Consider the following 12701-nt stretch of genomic DNA (forward strand, 5'->3'; position numbering starts at 1 on the left):
CACAGAGGAGCTGGTAAAGTCTGTAAGGCGAATTTTGTTTTCAGGCACCCTCATTTACACACAGGCTAATGGACCACAGCCTTGTCTAACTCAATGAAACTTAAGGCATGCCATGTGGGGCCACCCAAGATGCACGGGTCATGGTGGAGAGGTCTGACACAATGTGGTCCACTGGAGAAGGGAATGGCAAACCACTTCAGTATTCTTGCCTTGAGAACCACATGAACAGTATGAAAAGGCAAAAAGATAGGACACTGAAAGATGAACTCCCCAGGTCGGTAGGTGCCCAATATGCTATTGGAGATATGGTTGGATGGCATCACCGACTCAATGGACATGGGTTTGGGTGGACTCCAAGAGTTGGTGATGGACAGGGAGGCCTGGAGTGCTGAGGTTCATGGGGTTGCAAAGAGTCGGACACGACTGAGCGACTGAACTGAATCCTGCTGCTAAGTCACTTCAGTCGTGTCCGACTCTGTGCGACCCCATAGACTTCAGCCTACCAGGCTCCCCCGTCCCTGGGATTCTCCAGGCAAGAACACTGGAGTGGGTTGCCATTTCCTTCTCCAACGCATGAAAGTGAAAAGTGAAAGTGAAGTCGCTCAGTCATGTCTGACTCTTAGCGACCCCATGGACTGCAGCCTATCAGGCTCCTCCATCCATGGGCTTTCCCAGGCACGAGTACTGGAGTGGGGTGCCATTGCCTTCTCTGGAACTGAATCCTGGATATCCCCTAAACAGGGAAAGGGGTATACGTGTAACTCAGAAGGTAGAAAAACATAACTGTGGTCCTACAGCTTTGATGCCACAACTAGGTTCATTCACATCTCTGCTTCACCACTTGTAAGACGCGTGACAACGGGCAATTCAATTACCCTGAAACTCCGTTTTCCCTTCTTCAAAAGTGGGAGAAAAATACTATCGTATGATGGTGAGAGGACTTGAGATAATGGCGTAATGTGGTTAACACAGTGCCTGGCACACAGGAAGCGCTGAATACGTAGAAGCTGTTACTTTTACATTTGAAACAGAAAATCAAGGAAAGGTTACAATGAGAGAATTTCTAAGTGCACAGTACTGTTTTACAGAACTTCTGGAGTACTATGCGCATGCGCCAGTCCGCGAACTACGCCTAGGACGGGCACTGCGCATGCGCCGGAAGTTGCAGCCGGGAAGCCAGCGAGGTCGGTTCCGCCCGAGTCTAACATGGCGGCGCCCTTTGTCTGCTCTGAAGTGCCGTCCCCGGCCTTCTCGCGGCCGTGATGCACCTCCTTCTGTGGTGGGGTCCAGGACATGGCAGGTGAGGGTCAGCAAGCACCCGGGGCCGGGGGAGTCCCAGGAGTCGGGCGGAGGCGGCGGAGGATGGGACGCGGCGGGACGCCGGGGACGGTTGTGTGGGGGAGGGGAGGGAAGTGGACTGGGACGGGAACCCGGACTGAGGGGACCCCGCACATGAGGGTGCAGGACAAATGGGTAGGGGGGCGCTGCCCGGCGAGCGGGCGGATAGTGGGCGGGCGGACTGGACTCGCCGTCCCGGCGAGGGAGCGCGAGTCGCCTCCGGGCTGGGTGACACCCCAGCTGGTAGCATCTCCGCCCCCGCTGCCCGGCTGTCACCGCCCCTTGACCCCGCGTGCCGCGGCGGGTGGGCGTTCTGAGGCCGCGAGGTGGCGGGGTGCCAGCGCAGCTCACTTTGGCCGGCGGGGCTGGAGGACACATGCCTGTGAGGGCCTAGAAGGCGTTTGTCGTGGTGGAGACCGATACTGCCCCTGTATGAGATCCCTTCATTCATTCATTCTTTCCACAGACGGTGGTTCAACTCCTGATGTGTTCAGAGGATAGAGTGAGTGGTTAAAAAGTGTAGGCTGTGGAGCCAAGCAGCCGGATTTGAATCCTGTCTTGGTGCTTGCCAACTGTGTCCTTAGGCACGTTGGTTCCTCGCCTGGTGCCTCGGTTTTCTTATCCTTAAAGCATGGTTGAGAATAAAATCTGCCTCCTAAAACGATTATAAAGGTTAAATGAGGTAATCGGTGTAAAGTGCTAAGAAGGCCTGCTGGCACAAAGTAAATGCTGTGTGTGCTTGTTGCTGTTATTTTTTGTATAATCATCATCACCCAAAGCTCAGAAACTCAAGTGGGAGACATACTGCAATGTAGGCAATTCTGATATGATGGAAAAAAAGCAGAAAACACTGGAAACACTGAGTAGAGGCACCTCACTCAGTTTAGGCAAATCCAGGAAGGCTTCTGTTCCCCAGGAAACAGAACTGGAGGATTCTTGGCGAGTGCAGGCAGAGAAGGGGAAGAGTGTTCTCAGCTGAAGATGGAAGGTGTGAGAAAGCTGCCTAGGGACAGAGATGAAAGACACTAGTGTATGGTTTGGTCCTCCGGGGTCTTGTTTGGGGAGGGAAAGCAGCCATGGGGCAAGAGGCATCCTTAGTTCCCCAACCACGGATCCTGTAGTGGAATCTCCCCTAGGGAAGTTTTTAAACCTAGCTGTGGACTTGCAATTTTAGTTAATGAGAACACATTTAAGAATCAGATTTGTGGATTAGAAAGATCATGCTAGTGAAGACTGTATTAAAGGGAATGGGCCTGGAGGCCAGTTAAGAGGCTACTAGAACTGTGGAGGTGAGAGATGACCATGGCCTTGAGTTAGATAAGAGGCAGAAGGTGGGGAGAGATGTGTTGGCGGTAGACTTAACCAAAGTTGGTGATGACTTAGATGGGGGATTTAGGGGCTGGGGGAGAGGTCAGGGTTGGCTCTGAATTTTTGACTGGTGGATGGCGATGCTGCTCAGTGGGATAGGGAACAGGATAGGGAGGGGATTTAAGGAGAGAAGATATATTTTGTTTTGAATATGTCTGTGGTTAGTGCCTGTAAAACTTTCAAGTGGAACTGTCCATTGGTGATCTAGCATCCATCAAAAGTCATGACAGTTATGGGAAGGGATGTGTCACCTGGGTGAGGGTCTGGAGTGAGAAGCATGGTTTCTGGGACATCCCTGGGGAATGCTAGTGCAGTAAGACTACTTGGGCACAGCCTCATTGCTTTTGCTTATCAATCTTGTGTTATGTCTTTTGATCAGCAGGCTTTCCCGAGTGTAGGGGGCTTTCCTGAGTGTAGGGGGCTTTCCTGAGAGTAGGGACTGGGACTAGGTTTATTCATCTTTGTGTCCCAGCTGTCCAGCACAGGGTCTGGCCTGCAGCAGCCCAGTCACAATCCAGTGTAACATTTATTGAGCACTGCCTTTGTGCCAGACTTAGTGCTCAGTGCTCTGTATTTGCCTGTATTTGGTGGATACAAGAGCAGCTCTTAGAATCCTGCAGGTTCTCATCAGATTTTCTGTTTGGTCTTTGATTCAGGTAATGAGCTGGAGGAGGAGAGCCAAGCTGGAGTTTCCCCAGACAAACTGTTGGAACAGAGTAGCCTGGGCTACTTGGAAATCTGAGGTAAGTTTGTTAAGACTCAAAGATGAAACAATCCAGGAGGTCAGTTTGTCCTTCTTCTCTAGGCACAGCGTGCTTCAACTCACCCTTTTGAGACAACTTTTTCTTTAAAAGTGTACAGTAATGACAAAATCCTAGTTAGTTTGGTTAGGAGAATGTTGATAACATTGTTGTCATTTTACTGACAAAGATCATGCTAGATTAATCCCTGGGCAGCGTTCACACCTTGTTTTAATTAAGTACAATCTAAAATGCTCCAAAATGTAGTGGCTGAAAGGAAATAGAAGTTTATTCCTATCCCTTAACAGTCTGGGAGTAGGCAGTCCAGAACTGTGAGAGTAGCTCAGTCTGTTCTGCAGTCATCCAGAAGCAGGGTTCCATTGATCATGTGGCTCTCCTTGCTCAAAGGCTTCCATCTCATGGACTGAGCAGGCTGCTCTGGATCCTGCCATTGTGTATGCATTCCATATGGCAGAGAGGGAAAGACAGAGTAGGGAGCACATACCCATTCCTTTTAAGGTTCTAATGTTTAAAGATACATATTTTTGTACAATGGGTCTCCAAACCCCAGCCTCTGGTGTACAACCCAAGGAGGAATCAGGACTGTTCCAATGCTGGAGGGAAGGCTGGCTGAGAGAACCTGTTCTGTTCCCAGCGTGACTGGATTGCTGCCTCTGATGGTTAGGCCTGAGGGAAGGCCACTCACTGTTGGAACAGGGTGGGGTGTGTTCCCTGGCCCCCTGGCCCCCTGGCCCCCTGGCCCCCTAAGGCAGGCTCCTCTGGCTTTGGATCGTTCGCGTTGCTTGGGTCCAGGGAGTCCAGGCTTGCTTACACAGTCACTGTTTTTTGTGCCTGCTGTGTCAGACACTGCACTGGGGGCTCAGGGTGTGCATATGAGGGAGATGGATCCCGGGATCAAGGCGCTCTTAGCCACATGGGTAATCACAGTATGGGCTTCCTAGGTGGCTCAGTGGTAAAGAATCCACCTGCCAATGCAGGAGACATGGGATCAATCCCTGGGTCAGGAAGATCCTCTGGAGAAGGAGATGGCAATACTACTCCAGGATTCCTGCCTGGAGAATCCCATGGACAGAGGAGCTTGGCGGGCTACAGTCCATGGGGTTGCAAAGAGTCAGACACAACAGAGCAACTAGACAACAAAAAACAGAATTTCTGGGTTATGGGGTGCTGGTTAGAAGCATGAACTTCTAAGTCAAAGATACTTGAGCCTAACATACCTGGTCCTTACACTTACTAGCTGTGTGCCTTTGGACAGAGTACTTGACCTCTCTAAGCCTCCGTTTCCTCGGGTTTGTAGTGGGAATAATGATGACCTCACGCCAGCTTTATTGGGTGGAATTATTAATGAGGTAATGCATGTAAAATGCTTTATCTAGTCTTTGAGTCCACAGTTGGTATCTAGTGTTACTGTGTGTTAATTAGGAGAGGATGACCTAACAACAACCTCCTACGAGGGTCAAGAAAGTGCAGAGTTGAGGAAGAAAAAAATGCTTAGTATAGGAAAGTAAGTGACCCTCTCATGTCTGACCCGGTTCCTGTTCCAGATGACTGTTAACCGTGTCTGTGTGTCCTTGTGCCCGGGCCCTTCTTTGCACATGCATGCCTGTATGTATATATAGGAAAGACATTTTAAAGTGTCAGGTGGCTTGATTTTGTTGCACGAAAACTGAGCCTTCAGTCTAGAATGCCAAAAGGGCAGCCTCTGTGGGCAGAGCTCCAGTTTGAACAGTTTGCCACAAAAAAGACCAGGTGTCCACTCTCTACTGCCCTGGAATTCCCCCAGGGATGGTGCCACACGGATGGCTCAAAGGTTCTCAGACCTGGTGTCTGGCAGGGTAACGGACACCACCAAAGGGCAGGACTCCAACCTCACAGGAAGCAAAAAACTCCCAAGTACATTTTGTGCACAAAGCATATTGTCCTAGAGACCATGATTTACCAAAATCTACTTCTTCTGCCAGCCACATTTTTAAATGATTGAAATAATAGAGGTCACAAAGAGTAGGCGTTTTAGCACCAAGTGCTTTTAGCAGTTGCTCCACGTGTATGTTCAGTGTCAGCATAGGTGTCTGGCACTCTTAGAGGTCCTCATGGCTATCAGTAGCTTAACAGTCTGAGGGCTACCTACGGTTGACCTCAGTGATGTAGTCACAGATGCATACAGAAAGCCAGGGCTCTTACATTCACACCTGCTTGTTAGGAATTGGAGAGATCAGCCTTGAGCTTCAAAGGAAGGAAGCGGAGGGCATGGTTAGAGTTGAGAGTTGCTCACTCGTTTCTAAAGAGCAGCATGCAGAGCCTCAGAGGTGGCAGTTCCTGCTGAGAGTCTGGACCCAGCCTGAAAGCAGCCTTGGTGGGTTCATTGTCACATCAAAAATGTACTCAGCTTCTGGTCTTAAAAGGTCTGGCAGTAGAACCTGTTCCCCCTACCCCACCCACCCCACTTCCTCTCCTGACCTGATTCATTTAAGCAGTACCTTTCCTGTCCTGAGTGGAAGGCTCCAGGGCCCAGTGGGAAGTTGTCTCCAGCTCAGGAGCCTGGGTGGTGAAGCATTTCTCATTTCTGTAGTCTCAGGGCTGGGTGGGCCCCTGTCAGGGACTTTCCTGGTTGAGTGTAACTCAAGTCAGCTGCCCAAGTTAATGCTTCAAATCATGGCTTAAAGTCAGAAATAACGTTGTTTAATTTTGTAAGTTGTCTTGTTAAATATTGAATAGATACAAAAGAATATATACCACCTGAAGGATAAGCATACAAGGAACACCCATATACCCATCACCTCCTTGACACTAAAGAATGTTCCCATTACCTTTGAAGTGCCCCTCCCTGATCCTGTCCCAGTCCCACCCCAGCGTAATCACTGGATTTGGCTTTTACTGTGTTCATGCTTTGCTTTTCTTTTTTCTTTTGGTGTTTTTTCTTTTTTGGCCCCATGGCTTGTGGGATCTTAGTTCCCTGACCAGGGATTGAATCCAGGCCATAGCGCTGCAAGTGCGAAGTCTTAACCACTGGATCGCCAGGGAATTCCCATCTCTTGCTTTTCTTTATAGTTTTACCGCATGTGTTTGTGGTGCTAAACAATGTCATTATTTAATTTTGCCTGATTTTGGACTCAGTACATCATCTTGTTTTTCTCAGTGATCTAAATTTTTTGCTTAACACATGTTCTTGAGGTTAATCCGTGTTGCATATAGGTGTGTTTCGTTTTCACTGGTGAGTTGTGTCCTGTTGTATGAGAATTTACGCATCCTTTCTATTGTTGATGGACGTTTGTTTTCAGTATTTTGCTGAGACAGACAGTGATACTGTGACCGTTCCTGGGGCACGTGTGTGCAGCCTGTCAGGATACACCCCATGGAGGAGGACTGAATCCTAGGGTATGTGCATCTTCAGTTTGACTAAATACAGTAATACCAAGTTGTTTCCAGAGTGGTTTCCCCAGTTTACTCAGCTGACAATTCTGCCTGCTTCACATCCTCCGAACAATGGTATCATCAGATTTAAAACTTTTTACTAATCTGTTGGAAGCTCAGTGATACCTCACGTGGTTTTGATTTGCATCTTCATGGATTTTAGTGGGTTGAGCATCTCTTCATGCACTAATGGATCATTCAGCTTTCAGCTTCTCTGAAAAAATGGCTTAAACCTTTTTGCTCATTGTTTTATTGAGTTGTCTTTTTATTATATGGAGACTTTTTTTCTCCCTTTTTTTTGTTTTGATATTAATCTTTTGTCAGTTAGATGTGTTGAAACTATCCACTTCCAGTTTGTGGCTTGTCTTATCACTCTAGTTTTTTTAATGAACAGAAATTCTTAGTTTTAATGTCATTTATTAACTTTTTCTTAATAGTTTGCACTTATTTCTTTTTAAGAACTTCCTCCCTGCTTCAAGTTTATAAAGATATTTCCCCATGTATTGTCTTCCAAATGTTTTATGATTCTTAACCTTTTACTCTAAAGTCTTTAGTCTGTTCATAATAATTTTTGTATATGGTTTGAGATAGGAGATAATTTTTTCCTTTTTTTAAATAAGCACATCAGAGTAAGCCTGTACTATGTATTGAAAAATACATTGCTTTTTTGTGGATCTTTAAAGTCACCAGTAACCACTATCATACATCAAGTGTCCACACACGTGTGGGTCTATTTCTGGGCTCTTCACCATCTCTCTCTGTCTGTGTGCCAATATCCCACCGATTTAATTTCTCAGTTCTTTTACTTTTTTCTATTTTTTGTTTATTTATTTGGCTGCACCAGGTCTTAGATGCAGCGCACAGAATCTCTGATCTTCTAGTTGTGGCACACGGGATCTTTACTTGCAGCTTACAAACTCTTAGTTACAGCATGTGGGATCTAGTTCCCTGACGAAGGATTGAACCCAGGTTCCCTGCATTGGGAGCGGGAGTCTTAAGCCACTGGGCCACCAGGAAAGTCCCTCTCAGTTCTTATATAACAATTCTTGGTATCTGGTAAGGTTTTGGCTTTCTACTGTCTTCATTTTGGATTATGTTTATCAAATTCCATAAAAATTGTTGGAGTCTTTTATTAGAATCACTTTGAATTTTATTAGAATTGAATTTATTACATGTCAGATTGGATAGAGGTGATGTTTATATGACATTGATCTTCTGATTCATGAACATGGCATATCTCTCAATTTACATGACTTGCCAGTTTCTGATTTTGTGAAGTGAAGTTCGCTCAGTTGTGTCCGACTCTTTGCAACCCCATGAACTATACAGTCCACGGAATTCTCCAGGCCAGAATACTGGAGTCGGTAGCCATTCCCTTCCCCAGGCAATCTTTCCAACCCAGGGATCAAACCCAGGTCTCCCGCATTGCAGGTGGATTCTTTACCAGCTAAGCCCCAAGGGAAGCCCAAGAATACTGGAGTGGGTAGCCTATCCCTTCTCCAGCAGATCTTCCTGACCCAGGAATCAAAACGGGGTCTCCTGCATAGCAGGTAGATTCTTTATCAACTGAGCTACCAGGGAAACTTTAGTCAGTGTCTTTGCACTTTTCTCCCAAGCAGTTAGGGCCTTATCACACTTTAGTTCCTGATACTCCCTCCTCAGCTTTTATTCCATGGGTGTGTAGTTTGGCTCTTTTATGTTTTGGTTGTGCTGGGTCTTGGCTGCTGCATGGACTCTCTCTGGTTGTGGTGAGCAGGGGTTGCTCTTCCTGTGGCCGCTTCTGTTGCTGCTGAGCGCAGGCACTAGGCCCATGAGCTAAGTCATTGTGGTGCCCCGGCTCAGCTGCTCTGTGGCATGTGGGGTCTTCCCAGACTGGGGATCGAACCGGTGACTCTTGCATTGCCAGACAGATTCTTGACTACTGGACCACCAGGGAAGACCCTAGATACACTTATTTCTTATTTACTATTTTAGTTGGTCCTCCCTCCTTGCATCAAATACTTTCATTTTGGGATCACTTTTTATCTACCTTCATGTATCTTTTACAGTGTATGACTTTGGGCTGTAGTCCATGGGGGGCCATCTAGTGGTTACAGACTCTCCCAGAGGAATTGTACACCTCTCCATCTGGTGCCTTGATTTGATATGGGCTGTTTTCTGTGCCATTTTCTTTCCACTAAGATATAACCCTTTGGGACCCAGCTTTATTCTGGAGGGACCTCCCTTTTTGGGGACAGGGGGAGAACTTGAGCTTGCCCAGTTCTGCAGATGCCCTTGCTGCTCACCCTCAAAGCTCCGCTTGCTATCTGAATTCCAGCCTTTGCTTAAGTTTGTTTGACCTGTCAGTCTTCCTTGTTGATTTGCCAGTTCTTTGATGCATTTTAACAGATGTCATACAGTTTTTCTTCAGCATTTGTAGCCCTGTGTCGTGAGAGTCAGTCGGGGTACCTTGTATGCTGTGTTGTTGTTTACTTGCTAATTTATGTCTGACTCTTTTATGACCCCATGTACTGCCTGCCAGGCTCCTCTGTCCATGGGATTTCCCCAGCAAGAATATTGGGGTGAGTTGCTATTTTCCTTCTCCAGGGGATCTTCTTGACCCAGGGAGCAAACCCAGGTCTCCTGCGTTGGCAGGTGGATTCTTTACCACTGAGCCATCAGGGAAGCCCCTACCTGGTGTGCCATGCTTTCAGAAATTAAGATGCTTCAGAGTTTCAATTTTATGTTTCATTTGGCAGTTGCAAACTGAAGATCAGAACTAAGACTTAACACCACTCATTTCTGACTTTTTGAAAAAATATATAACATGTTTTGTAACACTAATTAGTGTAAAGAAAGGGAGTTGCCAGTTAATGGCCGAGAATTTGCCCTTTTGGGACAGACTGAGGATCCAGTGAGTGAAGAGTGCCGTGTCTGTCCATGGGCGTTTTGTCCCTGTTTAAAGTGAAAAGAGCACACCTCAGAGAGAGTGGTGGGCTTTGGCCTTGGATCCGGGCCATGTCATTGAGACCTGGATGGAATGACAACTTCTCTAAGCCTTATTTTGCTCATCTGCACAGTGAGGGTGATCATATTACTACTCTCCCAAAGAATTAGTGTGAACATTTGATGAGGCTGTATATGTAGGAAACACTCTGCAGGCAGGTTGCCCCGGCAGCTATTCCAGTTTCTCCCTAGTGGCTGCTGTTGGACTTGTGCGCCCCACGTGTCACTGCCCTTGGGAAATAGCGAGCCAAGTATTTCTCTTGCCAGTAACCTCCCCTCAAGTGTTCAGGATAGTGGGACTTATTATTAGCACAGCTCTGTTTTCTCTGGACCCAGTCCCACAGTCCTTTACCAGGAGTCACTATTTCCTTACAGCTGGGTAATACCCCATCAGGCTGGGAAATCGTAGCCTCCGCATGGTGGGCTCTCTGGTCAGTTACTCATATCTAGGCATTTTTAATTTGTACCTAACCGATGAGCACATTTAGAATCTGCATTGGTGTTGACAGGCTGCAGCCTGACACAGTGTACCACTTTCTGCTCCTGCTCGCTGGGGACATGCTCTGGACCAGAGTAGAAACTCAGTCTTTTCGATCTTTGCCACCATTTGTGAATTTCCTGTTCATTTCTTTGGCTTGTTTTTCTGTTAGAAGATTTTTTTCTTGCTGTTTAATTTTTAATAACAGCTTTATTGAGATAGTCACATACCATACAATTCACCTATTTTAAGTGCACAATTCAGTGGCTTTTAGTTTATTCACAGAGTTGTGCAACTGTCACAACCAGAACATTGTCATCATCCCCAGGAGACACCTGCCACCCATTAGCAGTCATTCCCCATTTACCTCTGTCTCCCCCAGCCCAAAGCAACCATTTCTATCATTATGGATTTGCGTATTCTAGGCATTTTGTATAAATGGAATCATGCATTTTAGTCTTTTGTGTCTGGCTTCTTTCACATAGCACGATATTTTCAAGGTCCAATTCAAATTGTAGCACGTATCAGTACTTTCTTATTATCAAATAATTTTCTGCATGCTGCATTTTATTTACTTATTCATTAGTTGATGGACATTTGGACTGTTGTGACCTTTTTTAAAAAGTTAATTTTTGACTGTGCTAAGTCTTCGTGGCTGCACGTGGCTTCCTCTGGTTGCAGCGAGCAGGGACTACTCTGTAGTTGCTGTGCAGGCTCCTCATTGCAGCGGCTTCTCCTGTGGCGCATGGGCTCTGGGACATGTGGGCTTCAGGAGTTGCAGCACATGGGCTCCGTAGTTGTGGTGCACAGGCTTGGCGGTCCCACAGCATGTGTAATCTTTCTAGACCAGAGAGCGAACCTGTGTCCCCTGCATTGGCAGGTGGATTCTTGACCTCTGGATGACCAGGGAAGTCCTGCTTTGACCTTTTGACTGTTCTGAATAATGCTGCTGTGAACATTTGTCTACAAGCTTTGTGTGGACATATGTTTTCATTTGATTAAAGTTCTTTATATTTTGGGACTGCTAACCCTTATTTCCCATATAGGCTGTAAATATTTTCCCCCCAGTTTATATTTGCATTTGGGAAGTTGAGAATATAAGGGTAGAAATGTGAATGAGACAGAACATTTAGGTTTCTGACCTGTCTTTCATGCCCTTAAGAATTAAGTTCGGGTACCGTCGCTTTCTCATCATGGTCCCATTAAGTGGCCCCTTGGGACTGACCTGCCTCCTTACATGGCCTTGCAGGTGCTCTGTCTGTCTCTCTTTCTGTGTCTCTATCTGTCTCTTGCCCTACCTGCCCTCAGACCAGCAACCAGGCAGTGCTTAGGGTGGTTTCTAAGTTTCTCTCAGAAGCTTGCACTTCAAAAGGGGCTGGCTGAAAAACCACCAGGGTTGCAAGTCATTCGTTAAAAGGCTTCCAGCAGCTTTGCTGATTCATGCTGCTGCAGGTGCTGGGTGGAGGGGCAGGAGGCCGGCTGCACTGTTTCTTAAGGCCAGCTCGGGGTGAGCTGCTTCTTATCCTCCCAGGGCTGCAGTCCAAACATCACTGTCTTCTGGAGCAGCACTCAGCATCTGCATCTGAGGAGCCTAACAGTTTGAAGAAATCCTTAGAAGTAGAGGCACTGAATTCTTGGCCACTTTTTGTCCAGGCCTGTCTTAAGTTTTTGAGGTGTCTGAAAATACTTCTCTAAAATATCCTTACTCTTAGTTTTTCCCAGTCAAGTTTTACCAAATATTAACTTCAGTTTAATCCTATATGCAATAGTGAATGTACAGTTTGAGGTCAGCTTATATAGGTCATAGATATTAGTATATAGTTCATAGTTGATGTTCATGTCACCTTTCCCTTCTCCAGGGGATCTTCCCAACCCAGGGACTGAACCCGGGTCTCCCACATTGCAGGTGGATTCTTTACCAGCTGAGCCACAAGGGAAGCCCAAGAATACTGGAGTGGGTAGCGTATCCCTTTTCCAGTGGATCTTCCTGACCCAGGAATCATACTAGAGTCTCCTGAGTTGCAGGCGGATTCTTTACCAACTGAGCTGTCAGGGAAGTCCAAGTATATAGTTCATAGTTGATGTTCATGTCCTATATGGTTCCTGTTCCTAGTTGGAAATCTTATTTCCAATATAAGTAAAGTTTTAGATTAAAAAAAAAAAAAACTAGGTGCTAGGTAAATATGTCATTTTTATTGTCATTCACATGGTATCTGTTATACTTCAAATGCATGCATTTGTAATCTTCAGTCTTATTAATGAAATCATTTACTCAACATTTATTAAATCTGAACAGTAGAAGGGACCTTCGAAGTCACTAATCCTAATGAGAAAACAAACCCAGAAAAAGTCAGTCACAT

The 12701-nt window shown here is 46.3% G+C and overlaps 1 protein-coding gene across 3 annotated transcripts in view; it reads left to right on the top strand.

The window, feature by feature from the left end:
* Window positions 1-1162: 1162 nt before the first annotated feature.
* Window positions 1163-12701, top strand: part of ZBTB17 (zinc finger and BTB domain containing 17) — a 28869-nt gene continuing 17330 nt past the window's right edge. For 2 of the 3 annotated variants that reach the window (XM_027565301.1, XM_027565300.1), the window contains exons 1-2: window positions 1163-1300; window positions 3363-3449. The gene's annotated coding sequence lies outside the window, so the exon portion shown is untranslated. Of the gene's footprint in view, window positions 1301-3362; window positions 3450-6745; window positions 6843-12701 lie in introns of all 3 variants that reach the window. The other variant, XM_027565302.1, reaches the window with a different exon arrangement.

The sequence above is a fragment of the Bos indicus x Bos taurus genome, chromosome 16, assembly GCF_003369695.1.
Source record: "Bos indicus x Bos taurus breed Angus x Brahman F1 hybrid chromosome 16, Bos_hybrid_MaternalHap_v2.0, whole genome shotgun sequence".
Taxonomy (NCBI): domain Eukaryota; kingdom Metazoa; phylum Chordata; class Mammalia; order Artiodactyla; family Bovidae; genus Bos; species Bos indicus x Bos taurus.